The sequence below is a fragment of the Capricornis sumatraensis genome, chromosome 18, assembly GCF_032405125.1.
Source record: "Capricornis sumatraensis isolate serow.1 chromosome 18, serow.2, whole genome shotgun sequence".
NCBI lineage: Eukaryota > Metazoa > Chordata > Mammalia > Artiodactyla > Bovidae > Capricornis > Capricornis sumatraensis.
The window spans coordinates 40,945,213-40,959,297 of NC_091086.1; positions in this window are offsets into that span (position 1 = coordinate 40,945,213).

Consider the following 14,085-nt stretch of genomic DNA (forward strand, 5'->3'; position numbering starts at 1 on the left):
GCCACCTGATGCAATGAACTGACTCCTTGGAAAAGATCCTGATGCTGGGAAAAATTGAAGGCAGGAGGATAAGGGGATAACAGAGGATGAGATGGCTGGATGGCATCACCAACTCAATGGACATGAGTTTGAGTAAACTCCAGGAGTTGGCGATGGACAGGGAGGCCTGGCGTACTGCAATCCATGGGGTCACAAAGATACAACTGAGTGAATGAACTGAACTGAACTGAACTGACTGAATATTTTGCCTTGTTTACATACTTACCTGTTTCTTTATATAAAATAGTATGTATTATTATTGTTATTATTGTTGAATTTCTTAAACTGTAGATATCAGAAACATCTTCTAAATAGTTCTGTATTTATGTCTTAAAAATTAGGACATTTTATTACATGAAAAGAATAAAATTATAAAGTTCACTAGATTTAATTTCCATACAATATTATTATCTAATCTACAGTGCATTATCAGATTTCATCAGTTATCCCTACAATGTCTTTTTAAGCAATTTTATTTTTTCTAATCCCAGATCCAGTCAAGGATCTCACATTGTATCTAGTTATCTCCTTAGTCTCCTCTGACCTGGAACAGACCTTAAGCCTTTGTTTTCTAAAATAGTAGAATTTTGGAGGAGTGCAAGGAAATTATTTTGTGAGTAGCTCTCAATTGTTGTTTCCATACTTCCTGTGGTTTACTTTAGATTATTATTTTGTAGTAGAAAACCACGTAAATGATGTAATCTTTTCAGTGCATCACAGTAGGAGAATTTTGATGCTAGTATGTCTCACTATTGATTATATGAATTACATATTGATACGTAATATTTTGGATGTATTGTAGCAAAAATATATTGTTAACATTAACTTCACTTTATTTTTAAAATATTTAAAATATTTTATCAGTATGATAAACGGAACTATTTATCAGTATGATATCAGTATGATCATTACATCAAGCATACATACTCCAAATACTTCAATTAATAGTTCAGAAATGTCAAATTGGTGAAAAAGATATGATCTGCCTATTTGTAGTCTAGAAGAAATAGTCAGTTCATTCAGTTCAAGATTAGTCAATTCATTTAGAAGATATGATGATTATAAAGGTGTACATATCAAGTAATAGAACATCCAAATTGACATTTTTAGAGCTTTTCCCCAATAATAGAGAAATCTCATTTTTTTTTCAAGTGTGTATATAACCTATTATGAAGATTGCCCACATTTTGGGCTGGAAAGAAGTCTCAAGTAATTTTAAAGAATTAAAATCATTACATTTAGAAATATTCTGTAACTCTACAGAGTATGTTCTTTGGTCAAACTGAATACATTTGAAAGTAATAATGGAGTTTTATCTTAAAAATCCTGAAATATTTGGAAATTAAGCAGTAAACTTGTAAATCACTTATGAGTTAAAAAAGAAATCAGAAGAAAAGTAGTTAATATTTTGATCTTAATCAAAACGGAAAGTAAATCAAGATTTATGGAGTGTGACTAAAACAGTGATTAGAGGTAAAGAAACAGCTATAAATGCTTATATTAGGAAAGAGGAAAGATCTAAAACAAATCACCAAAGCTAATCTTAGAGAGCTAGGGAAAAAAGGGCAAATGAAACCCAGAATACATTGAAAGAATGAAAAATATGAGTGAAAATCAATAAATAAAAATCCATAAAAATTGATTCAACCAGGAAAATAAAAAATAAAAATTTAGCTCTGTCAACCAAGGGAAAAAAAGAGATGCAAAATTACCAATGTCAGAAATGAAAGGGAAATAATTACAGATTCTACTGAAATTAAAAGGATAATAAAGATATTTAGTAACAAATTCATGATAAACAGAATTCTAGCAGAGTTCCAAAGAATAGCAAGAAAAGATAAGAAAGCCTTCCTCAGTGACCAATGCAAAGAAATAGAGGAAAACAACAGAATGGGAAAGACTAGAGATCTCTTCAAGAAAATTAGAGATACCAAGGGAACATTTCATGCAAAGACGGGCTCAATAAAGGACAGAAATGGTATGGACCTAACAGAAGCAGTAGATATTAAGAAGAGGTGGCAGGAATACACAGAAGAACTGTACAAAAAAAGATCTTCACGACCAAGATAATCACAATGGTGCGACCACTCACCTAGAGCCAGACATCCTGGAATGTCAAGTCAAGTGGGCCTTAGGAAGCATCATTACGAACAAAGCTAGTGGAGGTGATGGAATTCCAGTTGAGCTATTCCAAATCCTGAAAGATGATGCTGTGAAAGTGCTGCACTCAATATGCCAGCAAATTTGGAAAACTCAGCCTTGGCCACAGGACTGTAAACGGTCAGTTTTCATTCCAATTCCAAAGAAAGGCAATGCCGAAGAATGCTCAAACTACCACACAATTGCACTCATCTCACAAGCTAGTAAAGTAATGCTCAAAATTCTCCAAGCCAGGCTTCAGCAATACATGAACCGTGAACTCCCTGATGTTGAAACTGGTTTTAGAAAAGGCAGAGGAACCAGAGATCAAATTGCCAACATCTGCTGGATCATGGAAAAAGCAAGAGAGTTCCAGAAAAACATCTATTTCTGCTTTATTGACTATGCCAAATCCTTTGACTGTGTGGATCACAATAAACTGTGGAAAATTCTTCAAGAGATGGGAATACCAGACCACTTGACCTGCCTCTTGAGAAAACTGTATGCAGGTCAGGAAGCAACAGTTAGAACTGGACATGAAACAACAGACTGGTTCCAAATAGGAAAAGGAGTACCTCAAGCCTGTATATTGTCACCCTGCTTATTTAACTTCTATGCAGAGTACATCATGAGAAATGCTGGACTGGAAGAAGCACAAGCTGAAATCAAGATTGCCGGAAGAATTATCAATAACCTCAGATATGTAGATGATACCACCCTTATGGCAGAAAGTGAAGAGGAACTAAAAAGCCTCTTGATGAAAGTGAAAGAGGAGAGTGAAAAAGTTGGCTTAAAACTTAACATTCAGAAAATGAAGATCATGGCATCTGGTCCCATCACTTCACGGGAAATAGATGGGGAAACAGGGGAAACAGTGTCAGACTTTATTTTTTGGGCTCCAAAATCACTGCAGATGGTGATTGTAGCCATGAAATTAAAAGACACTTACTCCTTGGAAGGAAAGTTATGACCAACCTAGATAGCATATTGAAAAGCAGAGACATTACTTTGTCAACAAAGGTCCGTCTAGTCCAGGCTATGGTTTTTCCTGTAGTTATGTTTGGATGTGAGAGTTGGACTGTGAAGAAAGCTGATCGCCAAAGAATTGATGCTTTTGAACTGTGGTGTTGAAGACTCTTGAGAGTCCCTTGGACTGCAAGGAGATCCAACCAGTCCATTCTAAAGGAGATCAGCCCTGGGTGTTCTTTGGAAGGAATGATGCTAAAGCTGAAACTCCAGTACTTTGGCCACCTCATGTGAAGAGTTGACTCATTGGAAAAGACTCTGATGCTGGGAGGGATTGGGGGCAGGAGGATAAGGGGATGACAGAGGATGAGATGGCTGGATGGCATCACTATCTCGATGGTCATGAGTCTGAGTGAACTCCTGGAGTTGGTGATGGACACGGAGGTCTGGGGTGCTGTGATTCATGGGGTCGCAAAGAGTTGGACATGACTGAGCAACTGAACTGAACTGAAGATGGACTCCAAAATTCCCCCCCCCCCCAGGTATACCTGTACTGTATAAAACTCTCTCCTCAAGTTTGAACAGTACTTACGAATATGGTGGGATTGTCACTCTCCTGATTTCTTTCAGAATATATAGGAGGAGGGAATAATTTGTTTTACAAGAATAGATTATCCCAATACCAAAACCAGATCAAGATATTGCAGGAAAAGACAACTACAGAACCATACCTAAGAAGACACAAATAAAATTATTTTAAAAAATAGCAAATAATAAATCAAGCTCAGCAATACATAAAAAGCATAATATATCATGACTGAGGTTTATCTCAGGAATGCAATATTGACTCAACATTTGAACAAGTAAAGTTTATTTCAGGAATATAAGCTTTGTTTAATGTTAAAAACCAATTAATATCATTTACCATATCAGTAGACTGAAAAATTTTTTTTGATTATATCAATAGATAAAGGAAAGACTTCTTATGATATCAACACTTATGCATAATGAAAACTCTGCAAATTAGGAACATAAGGAAATTTTCTTAATAAGAGACATCTACGACAAATCTATAGCTAAACATCAAAGTTAACTTTGAAATATTGAGTGCTTTCTTCATCAGATGGGGAGAAAGGCAAAAATATCCTTTCATAAATTTTACTTGACATTACACTGGTGGGCCTAGCCAGTTTAATTGGATAAAAAAAATACATACAAATTGGAAAGAAGTATAAACTTGTCTCCACAGATAATGTAATAATTTATGTAGAATATCTCAAATAATCTATAAACAACTACTAGATCTAATAAGTGAGTTTAGCAAACTTTCAAAATACAAGTCCAATGTACAAAAGTCAATTTTATATATATATTATAGCTGTATATATATATATATACATATATATATATATAAGTATTTAATGGTAAGTTAAGAGAGGTCATAACTTAAGGTGCTAATTAAATGTCATATTTAATCTAAATTCTGACCCTTTTAAAGTGAAATAGTTATTCTTAAAATAATCTTGATGAATACATTTTTTGACATATATGATTCTAAGATAAACTTTGCCTAGTGTCATTTACTTGACTAATGTATATAAGCACATCTTTGTAATTCAGAAACTGGCAGAGCTAGCCGAGGTTTAAGGAATTACTTTCTAAGTGCTAGGATTGGGACAATAAAGGAAGAATATTAAAATGACTTCCTAAAAACATAATTTCTTAACAGTTGCATACAGTTTGTAATTATATAGAATTAGTAATTTGTCCTCTCTACAGAAAATGTTGGGATTAGTGGCTATATTAAGCAAATGGAGGAATTACCAAATTGCACTAGAGGAAAAAGAAAAGGGCAATTTATTTCTCCTTAATTTTAGATATAATTTCCCCGAAGTAATTACTTTCAGACTAAATCTCCTATGCTTTTCATCACAGTTGGCACCAGATGATAATCTGGTTGAGTTCGCCTTCTTGGGGGGTAAGAAAGAGACTTGTATAACATAAACACACACGTACAAACCAAATTATATTTAGGTATAGAAATTAATTCCATATGTGATGTGTAAGCATGTCTAAAACTGTAACTGCATTGAAGACACAATCTGCTACAAAAACAGCCAGCTCATCTGCTTGAACTCAGACATTAGTGTCTTTTGTCCTTTGACTTGAAGGAAACATACAATTATCTTCCAGGAATATTAAGATGATAAAATATTGCATTTGAGTAGAAAATTTCCTTTTTTTTGTAGAGTAAAATTATTGGAAGAAACGTTCTTCATCATGCAGCTTCTAATTTATAGGAAAATAATGAACTACGTATATGGAAATGCTTTTTCTAACATTAGTTTAAGAGCTTGACACAAACTAGAATTAATTACATAGTCGACAAACAGCAGAAGTCAAAGACCTTGAAGGCTGTGATTAAAAAAAAACACAAAAGCTAAGCAATTCAAGCAAAACAAATCAAAATCTCTGTAAATCATCACTATGACCAACATTTGAGATTATTCCTCACTTATGAGGTGAAAAATCATGGCAGCTCATAGTGAGTTTTGCTTTATGTACACACATAAAAATTGTTGAATTGCCAAGTTGTGTAAGTGTCTAAGGAATAACACAAGGGTATGAGGAGGAAGTCAGTTCTATTCTCAGAATGATGGGATGAGTAGGTCTCCAGGGTTAACGAGAAAGCTTGCCTAGAAGAACTCAGTGCTAACTAAGCTGAGAGAGACTTTTCATGAGACTGGAAAGAAAATCAGGGAAAGCAATTTTGCTAGCAAGAGGGTATAAGGGAGTGATGAGGAGATAAAAGTAACCAGGTACAAAGCCAAATGATGAAGAGCATATGGGTAATTACAGAAAGAAGATCAGGCGGCAGGCAAGGATTGAATCTTTATTGACAACATTGTTAGAATTGAATGTAGGGCATTCGATGGGGATAAGCCTTTTGTTCTATACGTGTTAACTATTTTGAGCCTGATTTTTCTCTTTCAGGCCATGATCAGACATGATAATAAGATCAGTTTCTCTCTATGGATAGAATACTTAATGTCTTGGGTGAGGACTTTAATATCAGGGTCACTTAAGAGCCCCAGACTGTGCTTAGCAGATGAAGAGCCTCAGGTCTAGGATGCTAGAGTAGACATTAATTGCTTTCAAAGGCTGGCTTTACACACACGTGTCATTGTTTAGTCACTAAGTTGTGTCTGACACTTTGTGACCCCATGGACTGCAGCACGCCAGGCTCCCTGTCCTTCACTATTTCCTGGAGTTTGTGCAAATTCATGTCCAGTGAGTCAGTGATGCTCTCTAGCCATCTCATCCTCTGTTGCCCTCTTCTCCTTTTGCCTTCAGTCTTTCCCAGCATCAGGGTCTTTTCCAATGACTCGGCTCTTCACATCAGGTGGCCAAAATATTGGAGCTTCAGCTTCAGCAATAGTCCTTCCAGTGAATATTCAGGGCTGATTTCCTTTAGGATCGACTGGGTTTGATACATACATATCACAATTTAGAGTATGTATAGATGAATGGTGATTGAGGAGATGACTTAGAGAGAAGCAGACAGATGCGAAGTTTGGGTGTCAATAACAGGCAAGAGATGGGTGAACAAAGCCGAGAGAGAGTCAGGATGAGATAATGTTAGATTAAGTTTCTACCAAAAAGGAAAAATTAAGATAGGACATAATTATAAAACAAATATTTAAAGATAAGTTTGTGTATCTAGAATATAGAAGTGACTATTAAAAAAATGAGAGGGAACCTAGAATAAAAGACCTGTACTCAGAAAACTATGAAGTACTGATGAAAAAAATCGAAGATGACACAAACAGATGGAGAGACATAACATGTTCTTTGATTGCAATAATCAATATTTTGAAAATGATTGTGCTCTCCAAAGTAATCTACAGATTCAGCACAATCCCTCTAAAACTACTAATGGCATTTTTCACAGTATTATAATAAAAAATATTTACAGTTTGTATGGAAACACAACAGCCAAAGCAATCCTGAGGGGGGAAAAAAAAATGGAGCTGGAAGGAACAGGCTTCTCAACCTCAGACTATACTACACAGCTACAGAAATCAAGAAAATATGATGCTGACACAAAAACAGAAATACAGATCAGTGGAACACGGTACAAAACCCAGAGATAAACCCACACACCTGTGATGTGGTAAAGGAATATATGGCAAAGGAAGCAAAAATATACAATGGAGAAAAGACAGTCTCTTCGATCAGTTGTGCTGATGAAACTGGACAGCTACATGTAAAAGGGTAAAGCAGAATACTACCTAACACTATACATAAAAATAAATTCAAAATTATTAAAGATCTAAATGTAAGAGAAGACACTATAAAACTCTTAAATGAAAACATAGGAAAAACACTCTTTGACATAAATCACAGCAAGATCTTTTTTGAGCCATGTTCTAGCGTAATGAAAATAAAAGCAAAAATAAACAAATGGGACCTAATTAAATTTAAAAGCTTCTGTCTAGCAAATGAAACCATAAACAAAACAAAAAGACAGCCCTCAGAATGGGAGAAAATAATTGCAAATAAAGCAACTGACAAGGGATTAATTTCAGAATTAATACAAACAGCTCATGTAGCTCAATATCAAAACAACAAACAACCCAATCAAAAAATAGATGCCTAAATAGGCATTTCTCCAAAGAAGCCATACAGATGGCCAAGAGACACATGAAAATCGTGAATTATTAGAGAAATGCAAATAAAAACTATAATGAGATATCACCTCTTGCTAGTCAGAATGGCCATCATCACAAAATCTACAAACGATAAATACTGGAGAGGACGTGGAGAAAAGGGACCTCTCTTGCACTGTTGGTGGGAATGTAAATTGGTACAGCCACTATGGAGAACATTATGGAGGTTCCTTGAAAATGTAAAAATAGAACTACCATGTGACCCAGCAATCCCAGTACTGCATATATACTCAGAGAAAACCATAATTAGAAAAGTCACATGTGCTCTGATGTTCACTGCAGCACTATTTACAAGAGCCAGGACATGGAAATGATTTAAATGTCCATCAGCAGAGGAATGGACTGAGAGGACGTGGTACATACACACAACGGAACATTACTCAGCTATCAAAAGGAACAAAATTGGGTCATTTGTCATGATATGGATGAGTCTGCCATCGAGTGAAGTAAGTCAGAAAGAGAAAAAAAATATCATATGTTAAAACATGTATGTGTAATCTAACAAAATGCTACAGGTGCAGGAATAGAGACACAAGTGTAGAGAATGAATGTGTGACACATGAGGGGGGACCGGGGAGGGTGGGACAAATTGGGAGATTAGGATTGACATATACACACCAATACGGGTAAAACAGACAGCTTGTAAGAAGCTGCTGTATAGCTCAGGGAGCTCGGCTCAGTGCTCTGTGATAACCTAGAGGGGTAGGATGCAGTGAGAATGAGGTCCATGAGGGAGAGGGTATATGTATAATATAATCAATTTACTTTGTTGCATAGCAGAAGCTAACACAATGTTATAAATCAATTATACTCCAATTAAAAAAATGAGAGGGACAAATCCTATATTGTCAAAGCTGATTAATATTTTGAATGCTGAGGAGTTCTGAGGAAAGTATTTATAATTCCCTACAACCTGATGTGAACAATGTAACTAATAAAATATTTACTTGGGTTACACATTGCTGAAGATAAATCTGTTATTAAACATAATTTGTGTGTTTGGATTAATTGTGCCTAATTAAGGTTTAAGAGAGAAGTATCACTTGCATTCAGGGCTTACTCATGCTCTGGGAACACTACCAAGCAAGCAGGAAAAAGTCTTTTTAGGAAGTCTTTAAGAGGTCATAAATTGCGAAAGCTGCTTCACTTTTGGAAACCAGGATAGAAATATAGGATACCCATGTGCAGAAGGATTTTAACTCAACATTGGTAATATTCTTCACACCCAAGACTTTTGTCCCCTATCGTGACTAGACTTTTGGTATATCTAAGATGTTTTCCTTTATAGCTGACTCCACTCTACTATGGGCTTCCCAAGTGGCACAGTGGTAAAGAATCTTCCTGTCAATGCAGGAGGTACAAGAGACACGGGTTCAATCACTGGGTCAGGAAGATCCAGGAGGAGGGCATGGCAACCCACTCCAGTATTCTTGTCTGGAAAATTCCATGGATAGAGGAGCCTAGTGGGCTACAGTCCATGGGGTTGCAAAGAGTGAGACATGACTGAGCACACAAACACACACAGACACCACGACTATAGAATAACATTTCCTGCTAGATATCTTTCACTTGCTCTTCAAAGCCTTCCTTTAAACAAGCGTGGCTTATAGTAAGGGCTCTCACAATATAGCTCATGATGAACTCCACAATCTGGTCATCATGACCTAAGCTGAGTCTTCCCAGTGGTAGGCTTTCTTTACAAACTTTGAGCATCATCTTCATTCATGTGGAGCATTTACTTAATATGTACTCTTTTTCTAGTTCCCCAGATTTCATTTCTGGGTTACCCTTCAGTGAAGGCATCCTTTACCTCTCACTTTGCCCTCAGTTTGAGTGAATCATGGCACTCACTTCACTGTGTTATCATTCTCTTTTTTAATCTGGTCCCTTGACTTCAATTGACTCATCTAGAGCCAGACATGAAAAGGCAATGGCACCCTGTTCCAGTACTCTTACCTGGAAAATCCCATAGATGGAAGAGCCTGGTAAGCTGCAGTCCATGGGGTCGCTAAGAGTCGGATACAACTGAGCAACTTCACTTTCACTTTTCACTTTCATGCATTGGAGAAAGAAATGGTAACCCACTCCAGTGTTCTTGCCTGGAGAATCCTAGGGATGGGGGAGACTTGTGAGCTGCCATCTATGGGGTCGCACAGAGTCAGACATGACTGAAGTGACTTAGCAGCAGCAGCAGCAGCAGCAGAGCCAGACATCCTGGAATGCAAAGTCAAGTGGGCCTTAGGAAGCATCAGTACGAACAAAGCTAGTGGAGATAATAGAATTCTGGTTGAGCTAATTCCTAAAGGATGATGGTGTGAAAGTGCTGCACTCAATATGCAAGCAAATATGGAAAACATAGCAGTGGCCACAGGACTGGAAAAGGTCAGTTTTCATTCCAATCCCAAAGAAAGGCAATGCCAAAGAATGTTCAAACTACCTCACAATTGCACTCATCTCACACACTAGTAAAGTAATGCTCAAAATTCTCCAAGCCAGGCTTCCACAGTAGTGAACTGTGAACTTCCAGATGTTCAAGCTGGTTTTAGAAAAGGCAGAAGAACCAGAGATCAAATTGCCAACATCCATTGGATCGTCAAAAAAGCAAGAGAGTTCCAGAAAAACATCTACTTCTGCTTTGATGACTATACCAAAGCCTTTGACTATGTGGACCACAACAAACTGGAAAATTCTTCAAGAGATGGGAATACCAGACCACCTGACCTGCCTCTTGAGAAATCTGTATGCAGATCAGGAAGCAACAGTTAGAACTGGACATGGAACAACAAACTGGTTCCAAATAGGAAAAGGAGTATGTCAAGGCTGTATATTGTCACCCTGCTTATTTAACTTATATGCAAAGTACATCATGAGAAACACTGGGGTGGAAGAAGCACAAGCTGGAATCAAGATTGCTGGGAGAAATATCAATAACCTCACATATGTAGATGATACTACCCTTATGGCAGAAAGTGAAGAAGAACTAAAAAGCCTCTTGATGAAAGTGAAAGAGGAAAGTGAAAAAGTTGGCTTAAAATAACATTCAGAAAACTAAGATCATGGCATCTAGTCCCATCACTTCATGGCAAATAGATGGGGAAACAGTGGAAATGTGGCTGATTTTATTTTTTTGGACTCCAAAATCACTGCAGATGGTGACTGCAGCCATGAAATTAAAAGACGCTTGCTGCTTGAAAGGAAAGTTATGACCAAGCTAATTAGCATAAAAAAAAAGCGACATTACTTTGCCAACAAAGGTCCGTCTAGTCCAAGCTATGGTTTTTCCAGTAGTCATGTATGGATTTGAGAATTGGACTATAAAGAAAGCTGAGTTCTGGAGAATTGATACATTTGAAACTTGGTATTGAAGAAGACTCTTGAGAGTCCCTTGGACTGCAAGGAGATCCAACCAGTCCATCCTAAAGGAGATCAGTCCTGAATATTCATTGGAAGGACTGATGCTGAAGCTGAAACTCCAATGCTTTGGCCACCTGATATGATGAACTGACTCCTTGGAAAAGACCCTGAGACTGGGAAAGATTGGAGGTGGGAGGAGAAGGGGATGACAGAGGATGGAATGGTTGGATGATGTCACGGACTCAGTGGATATGAGTTTGAGTAAACTGGGAGTTGGTGATGGACAGAGAGGCCTGGTGTGTTGCAGCCCATGGGGTCACAAAGAGTTGGACACAGCTGTGCGACTGAACTGAACTGAGCTGAACTTGAATAAAGGTTCCTTAAGGATAAGAACATTTTATTCATCTTTGTGTTTCCATTGCTTGGCACAGTAATTGGCACGACAGGACACCCAATAAAAGTTTATTGAATAAACAAGTAGATGGTGACCTGGCAAGAACCATATTTTGACCAACAGGCAGTGCGTTCTGGAACCTACATGTGTTTTGAGTTAGCATAATCCTTAACAATCTTCCTTCCACTCCCTTTATTTGAATTAAACCTTAACTGAGGTGGGGAAGGGGGAACAGTTAGTAGTTGACTATCACACTTCCTGCTTCTGCTTTTAAAAGTACCTCATCCAAAGTCCACAGTGTAATCTCTCTTCTATAAGCTATTTTTAAAAAGCATTTGAGTGTTCTTTTCCTCTGGGAGCTGATAGGTTGTAATGAGTCATCCCAGTTCTCTTCTCCCAGTCACATTTGTGACTAGCAGTGATTTCACTCCATGACATGGAGCTCCATTCTGTTATTTTGGGTGAAGACTACATCTACAATGTGCTTGGTTAGGTTCAGTATTGATCTTTGGGGCTTTAGTATTGAAATTTTCTAAGTAGCTACTTGTGGCTTAGCTGGTAAAGAATCTGCCTGCAATGTGGGAGACCTGGGCTCAATTCCTGGTTGGGAAGATCCCTTGGAGAAAGGAAAGGCTACCCACTCCAGTATTATGGCCTGGAAAATTCCGCGGACTGTGTTGTCCATGAGGTTGCAAGGAGTCGGACACTACTAAGAAACTTTAACTCACTAAAACTCTATAAATCTCACACATAGAATAATAGTTTTACTCACTTGGCTTGTTAATTTATGTTCTTTAGTCCAGACCAATGGATATTAAATAAAAACCACAGAAGTATGAAGAAAAGTCACAGTGATAGAAAATGCTGTTGTAAGAAGTCTTAATTATTCTCTCTCATTTAACATTTTGAGAATGCTGAAATTGAGGACCAATCCATCTTTACCATTATTGTGATCCTTTTATCTTATTTCTGGATCTCTTTGTTATCTCATTTGTTGGAAATCCACTTTATATGTACCTGTGTACTATTATCCTATGTTTTTCAGAATACATTTATAGCAAATGGGAAAATTTGCAAAAAATAATATATATTTGTTTTTATCAGATTAAAGTGAAGTGAAGTGAAAGTCACTCAGTTGTGTCCAACTCTTTGTGACCCCATGGACTATACAGTTCATAGAATTCTCCAGGCCAGAATACTGGAGTAGGTAGCCTTTCCCTTCTCCAGGGGATCTTCCCAACAGGGACTGAACCCAGGTCTCTGGCATTGCAGGTGGATTCTTCACCAGCTGAGCCACAAGGGAAACCCTTTGTCAGAGTGATCATTTATAAAAATGACTCACTGAAAAGGGAAGTCTTTAGTGAAAGAAAAAATAGATCATCAGTACAGCAAACTACTACTTTTCTCATTTTGTCAGCTCATTTAAGGGGAATTCAGTATTTCCTTATAGCCCAACAGTCTGTATTAGTGACTCAAGGGCTTTAGTCATGAAACGATGAGACTTAGCTTTATTACGCCATGTTAAAATACTCAGTCTCCATTTCCTGAGTCAAATGCACATTCTGTTCAGCCTTGCATAGATCACTGACAAGTGATGGTAGAGAAGAATTGGTACTTCTAATGAATTTTTTGTTGTGTTTACAGGGATATCCAGTGAACACGTTTTTATTTTATATCATAATAAGAATAAGCAAAAGGTAAAGTTGTTATTCTATGAAGATAGTTTGTTGAGAAAACTAACTTCTAAGGTCCCTTAAGTCTTTATCTGAGGCTAGGTTATGAGGGTAAGATTTGGGAAAGAGAAGAGTTTATTTTGATTATTTTATAGCAACCTGTAGAAATAAAGTCTGGAAACAAGATTTAATGATTAAAATGAGAATTTGTTATTAAAAGTTAAGTGTCGAATGGAACTATTGATTGATTATATTGTAAAATACTAGGATGACCACAGCACTACACTTTTGAATTTCAAACTGAATTCAGCCCATTAATTGTATTCAAGGGGGCAAAAATAACCAGCACATTGCCTGGCTCTTTTTGCATCTAATAAGTGTTAATCCTGTTCTTTTTTTCCTGAAGTTGTATGTTTCATCTTTACCCAGGAACTCACCAACTTAGATCTGTTTTTCTTCTAACACAGTAAAAGAACTGATACAAAATTTCCTTTTTCCTCAAGATCTGTGTTTACAGCTTATGTCAAGTGACCTTTTTTCCTGTATCAAGGTATATGTTTTTGAAATCTGAATGTGTGGATTTCAGTCTCAGTTGTATAAATATATATTTTTTTAATCAGTCCCCTTAGATTTCTGGAAGTCTAACATAGAGTGGAAAATGTTTTCTAAATTTCTCTTATGTACTAGGAATATTAAGTGAACTGAGACTTATTAACCCTACTTTCTAACAAAAGTACCTATATGAGAATTAGGAGATAGGATATTTTAACACATATTTTAGATATACATT